Below are 14,685 nucleotides of genomic sequence, written 5' to 3'. Positions count from 1 at the left end.
TCATGGTCTGTCGACCATGTCGTCCCAGGCAGACAGATACTGGATCCGCTTAGAATAACACCAGAAGCTTAGCCAATTGTTGAAGTCAATCATTTTGTCCTTGTACTCCGGTATCATTCTGGGCGATGGCAGAATGCTACTCAGGGCTAGGGTTATACCTCCATGGGCTACAAGATCAGAGAGTTCTTCCATGTCTCTTTTCATGTAGTCCAGGGAGACATGTCTCAGGTCATTCACACCAACATGGACAATGACAGAGTCATATTTGTACTTGTTGTGGAGTGACCTGAGTGCATGAGTTATGTGGCAGATCCTGGCACCCAACAGGCAGCTGACAGTAACCTTCTCCTTGTTTAGCCTGGTGAGTGGGACATCAGTGTGCCTGACTATAGATTCACCTATGACTAGTGGGTTGGGGATGTTGTTTTGCCTAATATATTATATATGTTATAATATATATGTATATATATATATATATATATATGTTTGCCCATAATATCTGAATAAGTGAGTGGGATTTTCATAACAGAATCAAGGAAACATTTTCCTTCCTTCTGTGTTTTTTTTTTTTCTAAAGTTTTGGATTTTTCTTGGTATATTGATTGATTTTCTTAGTATATTTTTTTTTTATTTATTTTCCATTTGTTTACCAGGTTAGCCCGACTGGACACAAGATGACCGTTTTCAGCAGAGGCTGGGGGAGAAAAGCTCCAGATACATAGTAAACAATTATAAAAAATAATAAAAATAAATTATACAAACATAGCTATTTTGTACAAAGAACATAGAAAATATAAAAGGAGTAAAATCAGAGTTTTACAATTGATGCAGCATACACAGTGGTTAGACTATTGAGAAACAATTAAACAAGATAATATACAATATACAACTGCATGGACATAAATTCAAAAAGAAGTTTCCATAGACAAACAGGGTCATAAACTAGAAAGCATAACTATATTGATATGATTTATATTGCATTTATCTTGTTTTAATGATAGTATGTGTGTATTATTGTACATGTGTATATGTGCACAAATATTTGTATTAATCTATGTATTTACAGTATATTGACTGGGTCACATCAGAGGCTTGGGAGGTCATTGTTAAGAAATTGAGAACTGTTGTAAAGCTTGGCATTGAATGCCATAAGTTCAGGTTATGCTATAAGAGAACTATGTAAAGATAACCATGTCAGCAGCCAGAATGCATTATAAACTGAATGTTTTACTGTGCACAATAAGAAATGGATAGATTGGCCCAAACACTGGACTGATGTGTGTGCTTTGTTTTTTTTTTTTATTCCTGGGGAAATGCTATTCAGAAGTGAAGAGACATATAAGGGAACAGTTTTAGTGGCACACCAGGCTGTGATTTTTTATGTCTATTGTCATGCAAAGCTGACTAAATAGCATCCTGTTTTCAGACTGCTGCACCACTCGTCGCCTGCCTGCTTTATTGGAGAGTAAAAGAGTATAAAATACAAAGGTAAAAGGAGAAAAGAGGATTGGTAATTGGAAAGTTAAAGAAACAGAAACAGAAGTTATGGATTACCTGTAAAGTGAAGGATTTAGTAAAGAAAATCCATCTCTGATAACGTCACAGCATGATGGAACAGTTAGTCCCAAATTAAGAAGAAACAGGTGGAGCGGGAAGCATTTGATCACTTGCCTTATGAAGATACTCTGGACCTTCAGTAGGAAACCAGTACAAAAGTTCAGCTGGAGCTGCACAGTAAGGGAAGTAGCTGGAAACAGCAGTGACTCTGACATAGTCAATGTTGTTAAGCAATAGTGCAGTAAGTTCTAGTATGAAACAGCAACAGATGACAAAGGATGAAGCTGAAGAGAATATGGCACAGGAAGATGTTCAGGAACTTTCTGTAGAATGCGCACAGGAAACAGAAAACAAATGTGTCCTCAAATTAGAAGAAGATGATCTAAGGGAAGAATTACTTGATTTAGTAGAGACAGAGAGAGAGATGTTAAGATCAATGAAAAAAATATGCTACAGAAAGTAGGGTTGGGAGGGTGGCCTAATGGTTAAGGTGTTTGCCTTACAAACACAGTTTGAGTCTCGCTTAAAATGGCTTGCAAGGGCAGTTAGCCTAGTACTAAACTATGAACCAGTAAGACCCAAAATATTAGAAGTGTGATAAAGCAAATGAACCAAGATTATTAACAGAAATCCATGTGCTATAATAGAAGTAAATGGGATATATTACAGCACAACTAAATTGATAACAGATAAAGTTTTACCACAAAAATACATAGCACTAAGGGACAGGAAGGGGAGAAATCAAACGCCATCCTGAAATTATTGAATGTGGAAAACTATAAAGCAATTAAGACAAGAAATGTCATCGTTAAAAGGGTATAGAAGAGGGAACAGATCAGCAAAAAATAAATGTGATAAAAAGCAATGTACAGTATCAGAACAGACTAGGATCTGTTGTACACTATTGTAAATAATAAACTAAAGATATCAACACAGGCAGAAAAACGTAGACAGTATATGAATAAATATAAAGGAAAAATACAAAATAAACAATTCATTGATGACCCAAAAGAGTTTCATTGAGAACTGGGAAGCAAAGAAAAAGGAATAGAAACATTGTCAAAAAAGAAGAAATAATCACATTTTGGAGAAGTGTCTATGAAGACAATGTAAAACACAAGAAAAATGCTGAATGGATAGAAGAAGTAAAAGAAACAATAAGAAGTTCAGATGTAAAGGATATGAAATGGGATGAATTAACAAGAGAAATTGAAAAAAAAATAAGAAAAGCTCCTAACTGGAAAGGCCCATGCCCAGATGCAGTACCTAACATTTCGTAAATAATATTAGCATCTTTACATGAAGATTTAGCCCAGAGTAAGACCTGCTTATATGTGCACCCTGAACAGTCACCAACCTGATTAATAACAGGAAGATAATACTCTTCCTTAAGAGTGACCTTGCAAACAATCCTAAAATCTATAGATCAATAATTTGCCTTCTGATTATGTATAAACATAAAATAGATACTTGTATTTATGATGATAACATTTATAGTCATTTAGAAGAAAACTCAATCATGATAAAGGACAAATTATTGTCTCTGGGATAAAAATTCAAAGGGGGATAGTCCAGGATGACTCTCTGTCACCACTGCTCTTTTGTCTTGCCCTTAACCCATTAAGCTGTCTACTTAACAGATTAGGTCATGGTTACAATTTCTCACAGAAAACAACAAAGTGTAAAGACTTTTTATCTTCTTTTTGTGGATGAAGCACTGAAAGCACAACTGGAAGAGGTCAAACCCTTTCCAGATAATATTAGAATGTCATTTGGTCTCGATAAATTTGCAAATGCAACATTTAAACCAGGAAAGCTACATCACCAAGGAAAATATTAGCCTGGGACAGGAATGTGATATATAAAGGAACTTCAGCAAGAAGGAGTATATAAATATGTAGGAATTGATGATGAACTGAGAATAAAACATGAACAAATGCAAACAAAACTAAGTAAGGAATATTTTAGAAGATTAAAATTAATACTGAAAACAACCCTGACATCTAGAAACAAAGTCCAAGCTATAAACCAGTTTGTTATTCCTGTTCTAACTTTCAGTTTTGGGGTGACCAATTACCCTCAAAAGGTATTAGATCAGGTGGACAGGAAAACAAGAAAAACATTTCATGCTTATCAAATGATACATAAAGAACAGTGTATACCTAGATTACATATTTCTTGTTCTGAAGGAGTTATGAGCCTCCTTTAAATTGATTACATGTATAAATCTGCAATCGTAGGACTACACACATATTTGTTGATCTCACCAGATACAAACATAGTGAACATTTTAAAATGTGACAAGAACATGTCTAAGATGACTTCCCTGCTTAGTTTAGCAGACCCCTGTCAGTATCAAATGTGGGAACCGAAATCAAACCAGTAGACCAAAAATCAGACAGTAACTGAATGTGCTTAAAAACAAAAGAAAGAATATAAGGTGAAGGGTCAGAAGAGAAGGCAAGAAATGCGGAAAAAGCATAAATATAGTTGCAAGTAAAGAAAACTCCTGGAACAACCTCATGTTGATCAGGATTGAATGCAGGAATGGTTAACGAGAGGTGAATTCAAACCAGAAAATGAAAAGTTAATATTGACAAATCAGGATAATGGACTACATCCACATTGGTTTCCAAAGTCCATTGAACATGTGGAAGAAACAGTGAAATGCAGGTTCTGTAAACCAGAAGTGGAAACAGTCACACATCTTGTTGGTGGGAGTGATACACTAACAGCAGAGGGACTGAATACCGAAGAGCATAATAATAATAACAATAATAACAATAATAATATTAACAATAATAACAACAACAATAATAATAACAACAATAATAATAATAATAGCAATAATAATAATAATAATAACAGCACTAATAATAATAACAATAATAACACTAATAATAATAATAATAATAATAATAATAACAATAATAATAATAATAATAACAATAATAATACTATTAATAATAATGTTGTTGTTGTTGCAGTGGTGATGCTGCGGTAGTGTTGTCACCTCACAGTCAGATGCTGTCTGGTTTGATTCTCAGCTAGAGCGTCTTCTGCGTGGAGACATGCGTGAATGGGCGTACCTTCATTGAAGGTTGTGCATCAGGGCTGGTAACTCGGCACGTAAAAATCAACTACCAATCATTAGCGGACCGGAGTTCCTCTGTGGTGACCCCTAACCGGGAAAAGCTGAAAGGTACAACTACTACTACTACTACTACTAATAATAATAATAACTATAATAATAATAATAATAATAATAATAATAATAATAATAATAATAATAATAATGTGTCAAAACTATTGGACTGAGGATTGTGAAAACATTACAATACTGAAGTAGCATTGATAAGCATTGGAAATATGATCCTCAAAGCAATATAGAGAGAATGATGAACTTCATATCACATGGGATCACCCATTATCAACAGTTCAAAAAATAGATGAGCGAAAACCAGTCCATGAAAAGATGTCAAAAGTAGCGTTGATAACTGAAATCACTGCACCCAGCAATTATGGTGTCTTATGTACAGAGAAAGAGAAAGTCATGAAATTGAGGATTTGCAGGCAGAAACTAGGGCAATGTGGAAAAAGGATACCTACACAGTTCCAATTGTAGTAGGAGCAATGAATCTCAGTCATATTTAGATGTGTTACCGATACATGTAACTCCATAGTAATTGCAGAAAGTGCCACTTCTGGGCATATTGTAGGTGCTGTGAAAAACACTTCAAGCTAATATCAAAGACTGAAACAATACTAATTTCACAATCTTTAATCATATTTTGACTTATGAATAGGGTCTATTCCTGTCATGGTACTAGAAACCCAAAAGACTTGGAGACATTAAACTGAGGATGTACTGTACCCAACAAGTACAATAGGTCTCAAATCAAGCAAGGTTTTCTGATTAACCCCAAACACATGCAAATTCATAAAAATAAGGGACCAACCCTGTAAAGAACCAAACAAAGACCCATATAACTTAATCAAGCAGCAGCAGCACAACATTAAAGAAAACTACAAGGACTAAACTCCAACTTCACTAAAGGCACTTATAGATGAAAACTGCAGCAATCACAAATACATAACCTGAAACAATTCTGGAGCACTTTTAAAAAATTAACTGGCTCCAGCATCTTTAAAACAAAAATAAGGATCAAACTTCATCAGCTTGAACTTTCCAACACACAAACAGCACAGTGTTAGCTACCCACCACACTATACCCAGATGTCTTTCTCAAAAGTATTCATGTCTGCACCCATAGAACCACTGAACAAATAGCTTGAACATCCCTACTTTTAGTTCAGGGCCTTCACTGAAGAAGAGGTCAAAGATGCATTACTCCAAATCCCTTCAAATGAACCACCTTATTTATATATCATGCATCCCAGCATACTTTAATAAGGAAGTAACTTTCTAAATGGACCGCTGATACACACACACATTTAACTACTCACTTTGTAGCATTCAATTTCCTAAAACTCTTCAAAAAAGCCTTTATAATGCTTATCTTAAAAATCATGCCCCCTAAAACCACTGAAGTCTATAGACCAACGTCTGATTTAAACCCCTCACCAAGTTGTTTGAGAGGTTAATTTATAACCAAATCTTGTAATACATTACTCAGTGGGATATCTACTCAGATAGGTAGAGTACCCCTATAGATTTCTTTCTACCAAGCAACACTATCTTTAACGGCTTAGATGAAGGGAAGCTTACAAGAGTCATGTTTATTGGTCACAAAGGAACATTTGAGTGTACTGACTATAGCATACTGCTCAAAAGATTAAAAAGGTTAAAAAGTGCAGCTCCTCTAATATAATGGATACCTGGTTCCAAAACTACCTAAAAGATAGAACCTTTGCTACAGATACTGTCTCAGCTTCCACCAACCCTCTGTCTACTTCCTTGGGAGTCCCACAAGCCCTAGTCTTTGGTCCACTACTTTTTTCTTTATTCATTTAGACTCCCATGGGACCTTCTTAACTTGAATATGATCCTATATGCTGATGACATATTTATCACTTATGTTCATCCCAAGGAGAAATCATCAGCACATTGCAAAATGACGTCCCTCTTCTTTGGAACTGAATATTCCCTTTTAAACTAAACTTACATTCACAGAAGCCTTCTTGCATGCTGTTTGAAACTCAAAGATGCCTCTTCACTACTGAACCCCTTATGTTCTCTGATCAACTTAAACTTCCCTACCTTACACAGCAAAAATACCTGAACCGTCACCTGGATCAAACTTTTCATTTATCCTTCATGCTGTGGTATAACCATACGGAAATGCAACTGGCTTCCAGGTGACATAAACACCTCCTTCCTCCTATATCTCTTGACCTTTAAATTGATGAATGAATGTCTCTACCCATGACTTAATCAAGCTCTTCTATTTAGAATGTCATCCTTTTGCTTTAGACACTCTGACAGCAACCTCCTCATGATACCTCCTTCATCATGATGATGAATGAAACAGCATACTACAAAACCAAGAACCATGGATGACTGCGAGACCATACTACAAAACCAACAAGAATCATGGATGGCTGAGAGGCCATACTACAAAACTGACAAGAACCATGGATGACTGAGAGACCATACTACAAAACTGACAAGAACCATGGATGACTGAGAGACCATACTACAAAACTGACAAGAACCATGGATGACTGAGAGACCTCGCTACAAAACTGACAAGAACCATGGATGACTGAGAGACCATACTAAAAACTGACAAGAACCATGGATGACTGAGACAGCAGACTACAAACCTGGCAGGAACCATGGATGACTGAGACAGCATACTACAAACCTGATGAGAAGTATGCATGACTGAGAGAGCAGACTACAAAACTGACAAGAACCATGGATGAGAGAGAGCAGACTACAAACTGAAAAGCACCATGGATGACTGAGAGACAATATTACAAAACTGGCAAGAACCATGGATGACTGAGAAAGTATACTACAAAAGTGACAAGAAACATGGATGGCTGAGAGATCATACTACAAACCTGACAAGAACCATGGATGACTGAGAGACCATACTTCAAAACCAACAAGAACCATTGATGACCAAGAGACCATACTACAAAACCAACAAGAACCATGCATGACTGAGAGATCATACTACAAAATGGACAAGAACCATTGATGACTATAGAGTATACTACAAACCTGACAAGGACCATGCATGACTGAGAGAGCAAACTACAAACTGACAAGAACCATGGATGACCAAGAGACCATACTACAAAACCAACAAGAACCATGGATGACTGAGAGACCTCGCTACAAAACTGACAAGAACCATGGATGACTGAGAGACCATACTAAAAACTGACAAGAACCATGGATGACTGAGACAGCAGACTACAAACCTGGCAGGAACCATGGATGACTGAGACAGCATACTACAAACCTGATGAGAAGTATGCATGACTGAGAGAGCAGACTACAAAACTGACAAGAACCATGGATGAGAGAGAGCAGACTACAAACTGAAAAGCACCATGGATGACTGAGAGACAATATTACAAAACTGGCAAGAACCATGGATGACTGAGAAAGTATACTACAAAAGTGACAAGAAACATGGATGGCTGAGAGATCATACTACAAACCTGACAAGAACCATGGATGACTGAGAGACCATACTTCAAAACCAACAAGAACCATTGATGACCAAGAGACCATACTACAAAACCAACAAGAACCATGCATGACTGAGAGATCATACTACAAAATGGACAAGAACCATTGATGACTATAGAGTATACTACAAACCTGACAAGGACCATGCATGACTGAGAGAGCAAACTACAAACTGACAAGAACCATGGATGACCAAGAGACCATACTACAAAACCAACAAGAACCATGGATGACTGAGAGACCTCGCTACAAAACTGACAAGAACCATGGATGACTGAGAGACCATACTAAAAACTGACAAGAACCATGGATGACTGAGACAGCAGACTACAAACCTGGCAGGAACCATGGATGACTGAGACAGCATACTACAAACCTGATGAGAAGTATGCATGACTGAGAGAGCAGACTACAAAACTGACAAGAACCATGGATGAGAGAGAGCAGACTACAAACTGAAAAGCACCATGGATGACTGAGAGACAATATTACAAAACTGGCAAGAACCATGGATGACTGAGAAAGTATACTACAAAAGTGACAAGAAACATGGATGGCTGAGAGATCATACTACAAACCTGACAAGAACCATGGATGATTGAGAGACCATACTTCAAAACCAACAAGAACCATTGATGACCAAGAGACCATACTACAAAACCAACAAGAACCATGCATGACTGAGAGATCATACTACAAAATGGACAAGAACCATTGATGACTATAGAGTATACTACAAACCTGACAAGGACCATGCATGACTGAGAGAGCAAACTACAAACTGACAAGAACCATGGATGACCAAGAGACCATACTACAAAACCAACAAGAACCATGGATGACTGAGAGATCATACTACAAACCTGACAAGAACCATGGATGACTGAGAGAGCATATTACAAAAGTGACAAGAACCATTGATGGCTGAGGGAGCAGATTACAAACCTGACACAAACCATGGGTGACTGAGACAGCAGACTACAGAACATGAATGACTGAGAGAGCATACCACAAATCTGACAAGAACCATGGGAAAAGATCCCACAAGATATTAGATACAGCACATCCCTACCAATATTAAAAACAAAATCTCTTAGAAACACTTCAGAGACTCACACCACTATAACTAGTTTAACAGCATGGATGAATTTGTACCCTGTAGATCTCATCTCCATTTGCAATACCATCTTCTCCTTCTAACTCAACTAACTGTTCAGTACTCTCTATCTTTATGATTAATTTACCTACCTAATATTTCACTAAAGACACCTATAGCTCATTATGTTTGCTTGACAACCAGCGTAGAGTTGATATTGAAACACACTTTGCAGGTTGCTTCTTTGTAAATATCTTCATTACATAAACTTTGTACTTAACTGCATGCTATATCAGGGTTGCATTTAATATGGTACAATGTGTTTGTTTGTTCATAGGTTCATAGGTTCATAGGTTTATACTAGGCTATCTGCCCTAAGGCATTTATAAGCCTAGCCCAAATTTTTGTGGCTTACGCCACCCCTTATATGAAAAAATACTGTGCCCATTAGTTTGTTGTGTCTCTGTCCAGCAGTGACACAGAGATGATTTCCGGGGTAAACCTACGATCTCCCATCCACAGGTCTAGATTTCTCTTGAACAGAGTCAGCGAGGTGCTCTGCCTCACATGGACCGGGATTTTATTCCACAGCATAGGGAGTCTCTGAGTGATAAATCTATCCCTCCAGCACGTCCTATTTATATCTGTGCTAAGGTTTAAGTCGCTTGCTCTAGTGGTTTTGGTGGATTTGGATTTTTTGAGGTGGAGCATGTCCATTAATTCCGGGTTGGACATGGCCTTGTATGTCAGGCACATGTCACCTCTGAGCAGACGGTATGCAACTGAATAGAGCTGGAGTTTCTTCAATCTGGCAGCATATGACAGATTTTGGAGTCCCTTTATCCTTTTGGTGAGGAACTTTTCGGTCTCTCCAATTGCTGCAGATGTCGGGTGAGATACATCCCGAATGGGGCATTGTACTCGATCATTGGTCTGATAAGTGAAGAGTACAGGGGAACAATGACCTCACTAGATCTGGATGTGAATCCCTTCATGATCAGGTGGGCAATGTAGAAGGTCTTTCTAACCACTTTAGCAATGTGAGTGTCAAAGAAAGGCCACTGTCAACCTGGGTCCCCAGGTCCCTGATAACCTCTTCTGTGCTTAGTGGATTGCCACCTATATGGTAGCTTGGGGTTACCTTGTTTTTCCCGAAGGGTATGACTATACATTTTTGGCATTTAACTTCAGGCCATGGCTCTGGCACCAGCTATCTGTTTCCGTGAGTCCCTTCTGAAGGATATCCGTGTCCGATGCACTTTCCACTATGGCCCAGTTTGCAGTCGTCTGCAAACTTTGTCAGCCAAAGTCCTCCCATGTTGGCCTGTACTTCTGAGAAGTAGATGCCAAACAATAGGGTCCAAGGACCGAGCCCTGTGGGACACCACTTGTGACCGGCTTGGAGTCTGACACAGCGCCAGCAACTCTAACCCTGTGGGTTCTGTCCTTAAGCCAGTTTGCAACCCATCTTGTGACATATGGGTTTACATTTAAGCTGGTAAGTTTTTCTACAATACCGAGTGGGGTATTGTGTGAAAGCCTTGCAAGGTCAAGGTAGGCTGTATGGTCTGCCTTTCCCTCATCAATGGCCTTGGTGACTGTTTCGAAGAAGTCGACCAAGTTCAAAAGGCATGATCTTCCCTTGACAAAGCCAAACTGGGTCGGGTCCAATGTCTGCAAGTCCCCTATATCTTTGTTTATGAGCTCCATTATGATCCTCTCCATAGCTTTGCAGACTAGACTTATTAAGCTTATGGGGCGGTAATTACCAGGGTCTGTAGGGGCGGCGCCTTTGTGGGGTGGGAACAGAGTTGCCGTCGCCACTCCTTGGGCACGTATCCTGTGGTAAGGCTGAGATTAAACAGCTGCCTTATGTGCGGGTTTAATTCCTCATTTAGCTCGTGTAGCACACAGCCGGGGACACCATCCGGTCCCATTGATGCTGTGTTTTAGCTTTAGAGAGAGCAGCTTTCACCTGCGCATTTGAGATGTCTGGGAGGCTACACTCGGCTGGGATAGTTATCTCTCCTTTAGGGGAGAGGGGTGAAGTTTGCACTGAACCTGTCTGCCAGTATGTTGGCAATGTCTGTGGGTTCAGTGATTTTTGTATCATTTTGGACTAATTCTGAGCATATCTGGGAGTTTCCACCCAGGTTCCTAACATAGCTGAAAAAGGCCTTATGATTGTCCTTTGAATCCATGGCAATTTTTCTCTCACTGATTTTATGAGTGCTCGTATTTTTTTACTAATAATGATCAGGGGTGACTTCCCTTTTATGGATTTTGTTCTATCATGTAATAGCTTTCTCCTCTTATTGTAAAGTTTGTTAATGGCTGGGGTCCACCAGACTGGACGTTTGCCCTTTGTGGAAAGAGTCTTGGTTTTATTTGGGATTGCCTGATCCATGCAGTCCTGGAGGTGTTCATAGAAGGCATTTGTAAGGGCTTCCGCAGCTTGGGTTGTGGTTTCCACTGGCTCAGGGGCCTTGAAGGATACCACACCAGTCTTGAGTAGTGTGAAGTTTGCTTTAGAGAAGTTCTTCACTATGGTCTTTTTGTTTGGGGTGGGGGCGGGATGTGGATTTCCAGTGAGATTAGTTTATGATCAGATCTCACCAATGAGGGATATACTTCCAGTGTGGAGCATTTTGTCCCCATGTTTGTGACAATGAGATCTAGTACATTTTCTCCTCTCGTGGGAACAGTGACTAGCTGTTCCATGGCATTTGAATTTATGAACTCCAGGAACCGTTGGGCTAGAAAGTTAGGGCTTGAGTAATGTTCCCAGTCTATATTCGGGTAGTTGAAGTCACCCAATATGATGGTGTTTGGAGATACATTTATGCCCTCCAGTGTCTTTAGGAAGGCTGCGTGGGGTTCCTGAGTTTGAGAGGGTGGCCTGTAGCATGCTACAATTTGTAGAGCAGTTTTGCCTATGGTTAGTTGCACCTGGATGGTTTCAAGCTTAGATGCGTTGCCACCAACCTGGAGGTGTGGGTATCCTTTATGAATATGGATACACCCCTCCTTTTGTGGTGTGGTCCGGGTTTTGGGGCCGGAACGCATGATATGAGGTAAAACCTAATAGTGCCGGGGTGCTCTCAGGAGCCTTGAACCAGGTTTCAGTTACAGCACAGACATCGATGTTCTCCATACTGAGAAGGGCCTCGAGTGCGTGCATTTTGAGATTTAGACTTCTGGCATTGAGCAGCATTACCCTCAGTTTCTTCCCATTTTTGTTTTCTAGGGTGGTAGGTTTAGAATTTGAGCCTTGCCTAAAAAGGCACTATGGGGGTGGCAAGAGCCTTAGCCAATATCCGGAATCCCAGGGGTGACAGGTGCAAGCCGTCCCTTGCGAAGCAGCGTGGCTTGTCAAGCATGTCATCCCAGGCAGACAGACACTGGATCCCCTTTGAATGACACCAGACATTAAGCCAATTGTTAAAGCTGATCATCTTGTCTCTATATTGTGGCATCATTCTTGGTGAAGGAAGGATACTGCTCAGGGTTAGGGTCATACCTGCCTGGGCTACATAATAAGAGAGCTCCTCTATGTCTCTTTTCATGTAGTCCATGGAGGTACGTCTCAGGTCGTTCACACCAGCATGGACAATGACTGTGTCATATTTGTACTTGCCGTGGAGTGACCCGAGTGCTTGTGTTATGTGACGGATTCTAGCGCCCGATAGGCAGCTTACTGTGACCCTCTCCTTGTTCAGCCTGGTGATTAATTATAGGCATTCTTCATTTTGTGGAACCTATGCACCCCTACACTGCATACTGTAAGTTACTGTAATTCCTTTTGCTGTCAGTACTAATTGCTGAGTGTCTATTTACTGTAAGCCGATGTTTTATATTTTGCCTTATGGCCTGGGTTATGCCTGAAAAGGGCCTTTGAACCAGCATACTTACCTGGTTAACAAATGAATGCATTATAAATAAATAAATAAAATAGAAGGATTTACTGATAGTCATAGTTTAATGGTGATCGAAGGAGAGTTAATCGTCAAAAATATACTCATGTCTTGGACATTTGCCTGTTTTAAAGGGGTCTACCATTAATGTGTTAGGACTATTATGTATCTGTTTGCCAAAATGCATGGTACAACACTTTCTGGCCCTTAGCATGAGTCCATGGTCATGATGCTATTTGTTTGTACATGTCAGACCTTCTTGTAAAATATGGGAGCCCCCAGGAGAGCTGGTGATGACACCAAAATTAAAATTATTTGTAAATGCAATCAGCTGCAGGCATTTAACATCATAATATATGTGAGGGAATGAAAGACATTCAGGAGCAACACCAGAATCAAGCCCTATGGGACACTGCTAGTGATGAATCCCAAGCTTGATTTGTTGGGACAGTTTGTGAGACAGTTCAGTACCCAGCATACCCATCATAGGAATTAGATTTAATTGTATAAGTTAAGTTATGATGTGTGAATGAGGAAGGCTGTCAATATGTTTGGCTAGTTGGAGGTAAGCTGTATGTACTGACTTACCCTCATCCAGTCTGATAACACCTGTCCTCACCAAATTAAACTGATTTAAGTCAAGGGACTTTAGTCTGCCAATGTCCATGTTTATGGGGTCCATAATTATGCATGTCATTGCCTTATAGATAAGACTAGTGAGGCTTATGGGTCTGTACTTACCACGATCAGTATCTGGGTCTTCCTTGTGTGGGGGGATGACCACCACAGTTCTGTAAGGCTCAGATACAAAGTATAATGCGAAACTGAGATTAAACAGATTGTGGCCTAGGTCAGTATGTCAGTGTTTCATACTGACTAGGAAGCCCATAATACTTTATTGGACCCTACTGAGTTAAACTTTATTTAATTAGTTCCAGACCTAAATGCCTTTACATCAAAACTAAAGCCAAGAAGTTTGTATGCCTTCTAATGTGCAGACTATTAAAACAGGGTTATAACTACTTCCTGAACATGCAAGTTATTCTCCACCTTCCTCTCTTTCTTCCCAGAAAACTTGGGCTATGTTTTGCTTTGGATTTTAACTGAGAACATTGATTTTTTATGTGTTGCACCTAAAGGCAAAGAAATCTCTCTACAGGAACTAGCTTAGCAGTACACGTACTTGGCTGAATGTGCAATACAAGAGGTTTCATGAAATGAGTTGTTACTTTGCTCCATGTAACTGACACATTTTTTTCTGACAATTGACGTAAGTTTAATTGTCAGCACTGGCTTGGCTGAGTCACCTCTGATTGTTATTATTTCATGCACTGTTTCATTCCATTTAATTTTATCTTAGCACATTGCAACAAACAATTAGAATTTGCTATATTTAGAAATCAGGCTTCAGTAGGATTTATCAGTACAGTTAATTTAAAATGTTATTC

At 39.2% G+C, this 14,685-nt stretch overlaps 1 long non-coding RNA gene across 1 annotated transcript in view; it reads left to right on the top strand.

Annotated features, from left to right (window-relative positions):
• The window catches only part of LOC122788418, a 158,939-nt gene that overhangs the window by 94,156 nt on the left and 50,098 nt on the right, over positions 1–14,685 (top strand). The gene's annotated exons all lie outside the window — the stretch shown is intronic.

The sequence above is a fragment of the Protopterus annectens genome, chromosome 13.part0 (genome assembly GCF_019279795.1).
Source record: "Protopterus annectens isolate FY-2018-M chromosome 13.part0, PAN1.0, whole genome shotgun sequence".
Lineage (NCBI taxonomy): Eukaryota > Metazoa > Chordata > Ceratodontiformes > Protopteridae > Protopterus > Protopterus annectens.
Note: the sequence above shows the minus strand (reverse complement) of the source record. Positions and strands in the feature narration are given on the sequence as shown.